Source organism: Saccostrea cucullata, unplaced genomic scaffold (genome assembly GCF_032062105.1).
Source record: "Saccostrea cucullata isolate Sc308-1 unplaced genomic scaffold, CSIRO_AGI_Scuc_v1 ctg14899, whole genome shotgun sequence".
Classification (NCBI taxonomy): Eukaryota; Metazoa; Mollusca; class Bivalvia; order Ostreida; family Ostreidae; genus Saccostrea; species Saccostrea cuccullata.
The window spans coordinates 1-9,702 of record NW_026918665.1 but is presented as its reverse complement, the minus strand read 5'-3'; the positions used below and the strand labels follow the sequence as shown (position 1 = coordinate 9,702).

The 9,702-nt window shown below is 29.1% G+C and overlaps 1 long non-coding RNA gene across 1 annotated transcript; it reads right to left on the bottom strand.

Moving 5' to 3' along the window:
• Positions 1-2,891: 2,891 nt before the first annotated feature.
• LOC134269446 (uncharacterized) lies at positions 2,892-5,378 on the bottom strand. Its single transcript, XR_009992578.1, has 3 exons — positions 5,272-5,378; positions 3,621-3,734; positions 2,892-2,982 (listed from the first exon to the last, which is right to left on the bottom strand). It is a non-coding gene; the product is annotated as an uncharacterized LOC134269446 (long non-coding RNA).
• Between the last annotated feature and the right edge of the window lie 4,324 nt (positions 5,379-9,702).

Genomic DNA, 9,702 nt, shown 5'->3' with positions numbered 1-9,702 from the left:
ATATATATATATATATATATATATATATATATATATATATATATATATATATATATATATATATATATATATATATATATATATATATATATATATATATATATATATATATATATATATATATATATATATATATATATATATATATATATATATATAAAATTATGAACTTGGTCAAAGAATAAATTTTTTTCTCTAAGAGGTAGACAATCATAACCTGATAATACAATATTGACATCTCTTGGTATGTCATGGTCACTCATGTGTGTAATTAAAATGTTCCCGGCAAAATCATAACATGGGCATTGAAAAAAAAACCAAAAGTCTTCAAAACAATAGCCGCATTTTAAGCATTTAGGTGAATCAACGAAATTATGATTAAACAAGTCTACTAAGATTACTAGAAAGTTTCTCAACTGACAGTGGAGTATATTTAATTTTCTTTGTCCATAATTGTATAATTTGGATTTTGTTTTATCTTCAAGATTTTTATTTTGCATACACTGTTTAAACTTTGCTACACTTTTTACAAATTTTAAGCTATCTGGCAAATCATTCCATAATTTAATTGTAGATGGAAAAAAGCTATTGTAGTATGAATTGTTCTAGTGATTGGTAAGTGATACAAACATTTGCGTAAGGTGTAATTATGTAAAACAGGTAGCCATTGATTGACCATTTCTTCAAATATTCAGGTGTATAATCATTAAGTATTTTGTACATAATTAACTTATGTTTAGTTCTTCTTTCACTAAGCGTTTGCCATCCTAATTCATTATACAACTTTTTTTTGAAGAATTGCGCCTTAACCCAGAAATGATACGTCCAGCCTCTTTTTTGCACACTCTCTTATATTACTCTTTTCCTGTGTGCAATTATCCCATCTACATTTCCCTTTTCTAAAATAGGCCTTATAAAAACAAAATAAATACTAATAAGAGAATCTCTGTTTAATTTGTATTTAAGGGTGCGAAGAACATTTAAACGTTGACATGATTTATCATAATATTTTGGATATGTGTTATTTTTATTTTTAGTTTTTGTCATTTGAAATTTTAAATTCGAAATGTAGCACCATCATACTATAATATACTTATATAACATTTTATATCACGTGATGACCAAATTTTCTAGGTCAAATTCCCCCATTTATCTTTATGGAATTAATGTCTCTAAATCGGGTCCACTTGTAAATGAAAGGTTATCAATATTAAAAAAAACGGAATATAAACAGGTCTGAACAATTTCTAAATAAGGAAATCAAGAGCGATAACCGTGAATTGCTTAAAAACAAAATAAACAAGGTGCTAGTCCTTCTTGACCAATCAGATAACAGCATTTAGACAAACCCATGAAAAAAAATAAATAAAACACGTGGTTTAAAAGTTTTTTGCTCAAAAAATTTTTTAGAAGAAACTTTTTGTAAACTTAATGCACATTTAAGAATAATATAATATTTATGACAATTCTACAAATCTGTCAGTAAAGGAGATATGAATCCCAAAAGTTAATCTAAAGTTAAAAATTTGATATAAATACGGAATTTTTTCAGATTTATTTTAGTCTGACATAAACATCGCATTGAATGAATGTTTGTCTTAATTTTTTTTTCTAAGTGTTTATTACAAAATCGTCCATATCCAGTTTCTCATACGCGAGGTAAGATATTGGGATAAGTCGCATTCATGTATAATTATTCTCTTTCTTCCATGTTTTACGCCTTTCTTTATGGGTGCCGTAAGGCTGCATAGCTTAATAAATATTCTGTGCTCATGAAACCCTTGATATTTTAAAACTATCTTTAGTCCATACGTAGCTGCAGATCTGTAGCTCTCCTAAAAAGTATATATTGATAGACCTGAGAGCTACAGTGCCACCCATTGAAAAAACTGTATATTTATTGCGCACAAAAAGTGTGCTCGATCCTTGATTAATTTTTCTAAATTCTTACCTCAATTGCAAAAAATGGATAATTTCAAAAAATTACTTTCTCCTCTATCAAGTTCTCTCGTAGTTGACATTTGAACGAAGCATATTGGACCGAATTATCTTTGAAACCAAAATGGCAGTATAAATAAGCGAAATGTCTGATGATTGCAATATCAGGGCCAGGAGGACTATTAATAACAATTATGAAGAATGTTTTGTTGTGGAAAGAGTCAAAGAATATGTTAGGGACACACGGTTAGTAATATTTTGAAATTACAGCTTTAAAACCATGGGGAATAAATCGAAAACCGAGCGTTTTTTGTGCGCAATAAATATACAGTTTTTTCAATGGGTGGCTCTGTAGCTCTCCGGTCTATCAAAAATTTTTTTCGGAGAGCTACAGATCTGCAGCTAGTCCATACGATAAACACTTACAAGTGTCAAGTGGATCTATACACATGGAATTCAAGCATCATCGATGAAAATCGGACGGCTAAGCAAAATTATTTTCCAACATATAGCTTATATTCTGGTAAACTTTATAACTGAACTTGATAAGAACTTACTAAATAAATGTGATTTATTCCTCCGTAAACAATTACATTGTATCATGCATAATTTTTTATTTCGTTATCGATATAAAAATGTCAATGTTGTTCACGGTAAATATGTGGGGAATACTGTATTCTTCAAAAGTTTCATCTTAATTTAATAGTTTTTTTGTTAAAAAATCTTTTTGAGGAAAAAAAAACAAAAGCACGCGTTATCTCATTGTTCTTTTAAATTGTGTTTTGGGGTATGTAAAATGCTGTTGTCTGATTGAACAGAAACATAATTACGTGTACTTGATGTACATTTATAACAACTTTCAGTTATCGTTCTTGACTTCCATATTTGGAAATCGTCCAGATCTGTTAAAACACTCTATTTTGGTAAGATAACATTCGGAAAGTTTGATCAATAGTTTAATTTTATTTTTATTTCATTTTACACAAAGGATAAATCTTCTTTGCTCTGTTTGTTTGGTTTTTCTTCTAAAGAGGGGAAGTCACCCTGAAAGGAAGAATATAATTATATAATAATTAAAAAAGATTAATTAAAAAAACATAATTGAATTAATAGACTTTAGGATCATGGAACAGACTGACACTTAAGTCAAATTTTCAGTGTTTGTCTTCTGCAAAATGTTAGTATAGCCTATAAAGTTTCATGACCCTCGGGCCTGATTCTTTTCGAGTTATTATAGTTCATTAATTAAAGCACATTTATGGATTTTTACACATTTTGTTTATCCTCGATCAAAACATTAAAATATGCTTTAAAAAACGAAAACTATACATGATATAAAACTTGCACAAAGTTATCATCACTTGTTTAAAAACCTGATTAGAAATGTTTTGGAAACACAAATATTTTTTAAACTAAATTGTTTAACTTCAAATCGCGTAGCTATAAATCAAGTTGCTCTCTCTCTCTCTCTCTCTCTCTCTCTCTCGTTGAAGTCATTTTTAATTAGAACTTTCAGAAAGACAGCACGCACGTTCATTAAATTATATGCTACAGTTAGGATTCAGAATAATTGTTAAATACCATTTTTCCTTTTAAAGACATTTAACATAATCTTATGCAGAGTATATATACTGAACAAATTAACACTTTTTAAAAAAAATATTGTGACACAGTGAACTTACCACGCCAAAGACAGCTGCGGCATTCTGGAAATAAACAACAAAGGTCGCAATGTGAATGTCGTCTTAAATAATAGCATCCATCTGAATCGCATAGTGCTCTGCAGCTTTCAGGGACTGTAAATAAAAACAAGTAAAAAAACACTAATCGTTTTAATGTAATATTTTATCAAGGTCCAAACTTTAAACTTTGTATACCAGCATTTCAAACAATTTTTTTCAAGGTTTATTGTTTTTATTCTTATTTGTCTGTCTGTCACACTTTTTTCTTGCTGGTATTTCCTCTCACAGTGTCAGCAGTTATCAATTCATTTGTTAAAATGTAATACATGTAGGTGGTGTCCTTTAGATAAGCAGCAAGGTTTCAGAGTTGTCATTTTCAGACTGAGGCTAAATCAGAGTTGAAAAATGGCATCTTTTCTGCGAGAACCCGACTCCCAAAATTCCTCTAATACAATAAAACTACTCTTTGCAAGATAATTGTTGGTGTTTTTGAGCAATGCAATGATGTTCCAGAGCAAGGGGTTAAATAAATCGGTCGTATTGTTTCTGAAGATGGAAAATGAATTAAATAAAACAATCCTATTATGACAATTTCCCTAGAAATTAAACGCAAGAGACGCATTCCTTTTTTAATCCGGTTCAAGGTATCACTGCGTATGAAAGAGTTTTCTGTGGCTTTAATGGAATTCGAAATCTTAAAAAAAAAAACAGAAAAAAAAGATAAACATCAAACAAAAGATGGACCTCGTCTTCTAAGTCCAAAGTATCGGCTAAACTGACCTATTCATCAGCTTTTAGCTGGAAAAATATATAAGTTAAATATATAATCGTATATATATATATATATATATATATATATATATATATATATATATATATATATATATATATATATATATATATATATATATATATATTCAAAAAATTATTTTTCCTTGGTATAGGGATAAAATAAAATCCAAATTCAAATGATAAACTCAAACTTTTATCTAATTTAATTAGGAATTCCCCGAAGGAAAGTTTGGAGATCAATTTCAGAACAACAATACCATTAATCTTCTGTAAATTACATGTACATGTATATCATTTGTAATGCATTTAAATTAGTTTCACAGTTGGTTTGATTTGTTGCTTATTTAGAAATGTATAATTCAAATTTTTGTAACGAGGTTAGTTTCACAGTTGGTTTGATTTGTTGCTTATTTAGAAATGTATAATTCAAATTTTTGTAACGAGGTTAGCTGTTATTGATAAGATGTTGGTACAAAAATATTAACAGTCCCGTTTGAGTTTATCATTTGAATTTGGATTTTGTATATATATATATATATATATATATATATATATATTATGGATGAAAACTCTTCTTTTACTTGGAGTTGCCCTCCAGCTGAAAATGAAAATTTTAAAACCTTTTTTGCACTTATTTGGAGCACCACAAATATTTTGAAGAACATGGTATGACTGAGGGACGAAAAGACCAGGCCACAGTATACTCGAACATAGAATTACTAGTAACTCGTCAATGTGCAAGCATTTATGGGGGACTTTTTTACAAATCAAAAATACTAATAATACTGATACTTATGAATACAAAAAAATATTTCTCTTGAATAAACAAAAAAGGTTGAACAAAATCACTTATACTTACGTTCAGTGTGATATAATGCACACGAAAGCGCAATTAGAGTAAGGATAAAAATAAGACTAACAAGTTTCTGCATCTTGAAAAACAAATTGCAATAAGAAGAAAATTATGTGCCTATCAAATATATACTCCATACATTTGGAATTTTTATTTTGGAATTCCCCAAGGAAAGTTTGGAGATCAATTTCAGAACAACAATACCATTAATCTTCTGTAAATTACATGTACATGTATATCATTTGTAATGCATTTAAATTAGTTTCACAGTTGGTTTGATTTGTTGCTTATTTAGAAATGTATAATTCAAATTTTTAAAGGCTTTAAACAGTTTGGAAAAATTACTGGGAAAATTCTATTATAATTGACGTAATTACACAATTGGTTGAAGACGAAGACGTATTCTCTTTGTACTTTTTTTCAACATCCAGAAACAAAAAAAGAACTAGTGAGAAAATGCTGCAATCATGTATTTTGCCGTATTTACTGTCCTCTAAATACATTTTATCGAAAAAACAATTTAAATGTTTAATTTTCTTTATCCTCAACAAGATTGCTTTTTAAAAAATATTATGATAGCACATTTCCATATAAACAGACAACTTTTTTATTCATATGAAGACAAAATTTAATCAAAAATGTCTACTCTAGTCTTGTAAAAATAAAAAGACTTTTTGACAATCACATTTAAATATTTTGTGACGTTTTATTAATTACAATATTATTTTTCATTACATCAATTTGACATATCCCAGAAGATTATACTTTATTACATCATGAAATGATATCAGATTTTCTATCGTCAACTTCCCTCATTTATCTTTATGGAGTTAATGTCTCTCAGTTTGTTTGATACACAATAGCATATGGTATTCGTATGAAAATTTTTGTAACGAGGTTAGCTGTTATTGATAAGATGTTGGTACAAAAATATTAACAGTCCCGTTTAAAGACTATATTTCACAAATCCCTGGGTACAGAGCATACCTGATAGCAAACACAATCTATCAGTCATTAGACAAAAGTTGATTACATGTAACTTTTTTTAAAGAAAATTGTTAGGCCATTTTTTTTTCAAAATGAATTTTTCAGTTTGTCTTAGATCATGCAAAACAACAGACAGTGGAAGTGACCGGTTGTCAGAGGATGCTCCTCACCTCTCCATGGCACCTGATCTACATGTAACCTCTGATGTTTGTTGTTCCCAATTTGTATGTCACAATGAACTTTTTACCTACTTGTTTAAACAGGGAAACAGTACCTGTCCATCATCAAAATTGAATGCATGTGTTATAGATATTTTCAGACATAACAAGAGGTCCATTGGTTACAATGCTCACCTGATGGATCTTGCTTATTTTGAGATTTGTTCCTCTATATTTCTATAAAAAAAATTATCAAACAAGGGTCCCACTGTACATAATTTTAACAAATATCGGTATTTTGCACTTGAGACGGATTCGAAGAAATGTTTGAAGAAATAAAATAAACTTGAAACTTTTAAAATAAAAAATACAAATATACCTTCATCACCTGCATACGGAGCTTATATATCTCAGTTGATTCAATGTACAAGAGCATGCTTTACGTTTGAACAATTTCTAAAACGAGGTAAAATATTGACAAACAAGTTGATGAAACAAGAATATCAGCAATCTCGTTAAAAAGTCATCTTTTAACAATGACCTTGTCAGCAAATACAATTTATCATTGAGTCAAATTCTCGACTGCCGTTTTTCATGCGTCTACCCATTACACACTGAATTTTCCGTTATTTCCCATCATGATCAGTTGGCAGGGATGCTCACTTCTCCATGGCAACTGATCCCGACTGATATTTTGGAGGTCCGTGTTTGCTTTTCTCCTATTTTGTATTGTTTGATGGACTTTAGATTCTAATACTTTTCGTTATCTCCAAGTTTCATCTAAACCTTGGAACAAGAAAGAATGTGAATGCAACATTATGATAAATAATTACAATTATAATAGTGGTGAGGTTAGGTATTTTTAAAGTCAATTTAGGTCTCCAAATTATATATGGTAAGGCCAACTAGTTAGCAGGTGTAGGTTTACAGCATGTCAAATTATTTTGATAATCGGCGGCACAGTCCATTTTCTTTAAGCCGTTTTTTTTTAATTTCCTTTATCTGTGTGTAAACGATTCCTTTCAAAATAAAACGATAACCATTCATTATTACGTACCTAATTTATTTTTTAATCATTGCCATTTTCAATCCTAGCCCTTAAGTTTTTTTGGGAAAATTTAATTAATGATATAGTCTATTCTACTTCACACGCATTTGCTCTTTGATTTCAAAAAAAATATTTAGTTTTTCGTGACATGGACATGGAAAATTCCCAAAAGTTATTACGTCACAGGAATTAATTTTAAAAAGGGGGGTTTTTTCCCAATTGATTATCAAAATATCATAAATGACAATGCTTCCATTAATAGTATATTATTGTCCAAAACGTTTTCATAACGTTAAAAAAAACATCACTAGTAAACAGTACATTATAAACAAGTAAAATTGTACTTTGCAAAATAAAAGAAATAAATATTTGTTCATCGTTCTTCTTTAAAATCACTATGTAAAACACATTTATTTAGCAATTCTATAAAGAATTTACATCTTTTCACTCCGTTATAAAATATTTAATTGAATATTTTGCTACATTGTATTTCATTTCCAATTAGACAGATCTGTTGCTAATGGTAAAACATTAAATTCAAAACTTTCTTTATATATGAATCCCTCTGTAATGATATTTTCTAATTTGTCAAGAGAAAAAAAAAACTTCAATGTAACTTAAGCAACATACGATTATTTGTTTTTCTTATAAGGTGATTATCAGAGAGGTCTTATACATGACAAATTGATGCCTATTACAGGCATTAAAATGAGCGAATTTGTATCCATTCCCAAATGTCTTTCTTCTTTCCTAAAGATTTCTCGGTGTTTCGTTTTTACTTTCCTTCTTTAAAGTATTTATTTTCAATACCTTCCATTCAGTTTATAAATTACACAATTTTTTTTATATGCAAGATTGAGAGTAATAGCGATATTTTAATTTGATTCAGTTCTTAGTCAAATATTCATGTTAAAGATTAATATAATCATGAACTTCAAAATCATAATATTAGAGAGCAAACTGGGGATAATATATACAGATTAAATACAACACAATTAAAAGACAAAAACATTCAAACGAAATGAGATGGTCAAGATGATCAAGTCAAGGGAGACATAAAGCCAAAGAACAAGCCATACTGAACGAATCCATATTATGACGAAATAAATATTAGGAGTTAGAATAGTCTGAACCCCGGCGTGAATAGCTAGAACAACAAATCACGTGCACCGAAATCGTCAAAACGGTGACCAATTTCCACACTTTCGCCTCTATTTTCCGTAGTGAACTTATCATCGGTCAGCTGTTTGGGGCTCACTTCTTTGATTCTCACATAACTGATGTGTCCCTCCTCTTCCAATCTCTTGAAGACCCAAAGACGACGGTTGTCCAGAGTATACCATCTTCCGTTTTTCTTGCAAACTCTTATCGGATAAATCTTATCGATGACAAAGGGATGCTTTCTGCAGGCACTAAGAGTAGAGTATATTGTATATCCATTATTAAATTCCTTTTTGATAGAATCTTTGCTGAAGTAAATGTCTGACGGTTTCATTGTTGTAGTATAACTTCCTTCTTTTTCAAGCTATTTTCGAATATGATTCAACGAAAAAGGTATTTGATACTTTAAAAACAACCTACGTTTAGTTTTTTAATTTTGTTATTTGGGTTATACATGTATAGGCTTCAGGTGAGGGATATTAAATTACAATGAACAATTGTGCATATATGGTCTGATTGCTTAATATTCATCTGATATAACTCCTGCTTTAAAAAACAGTAAAGAAATATTTGGAACTATTCACTTTGACTTCCTTCCAAATTATAGACATTTAGTCAACAGATTTATTTTTATCTCATGCTAATGAGAATTCACATAATCCATGTTATAAACCATGTTAATTTTTTAAAAGTTTTTCATAAAGTAATTTTAATAACCCATTTAGAAAAAGATTATAGGATCTTTTTTTACTTTTTGATGTTTTATTAAATAGTCGTTCATGATAAATTAACATCTTACACTGTACTGATATGGCAAATTGCAACTTCCTTTATTAAGAAATTGTATTCCAATATTATTGCTTTTATGGTTTTAAATGTTCACAATTGATTTGGTACGCATTAGACACATCAAGGGCAAGAGCACTCTTTTATACAGTCAGATTATTTTAACCTAGGCAGGCTATTGACAATGAAGTTGCAAATACAATAATGTTTTAAAACAACATTTTGAAGTTTTTCTTTTTAAAAAAAAATGAAAGGGCATTTTTAAAAACCACAAACTTTAAAAATTTTTGAAAAGGG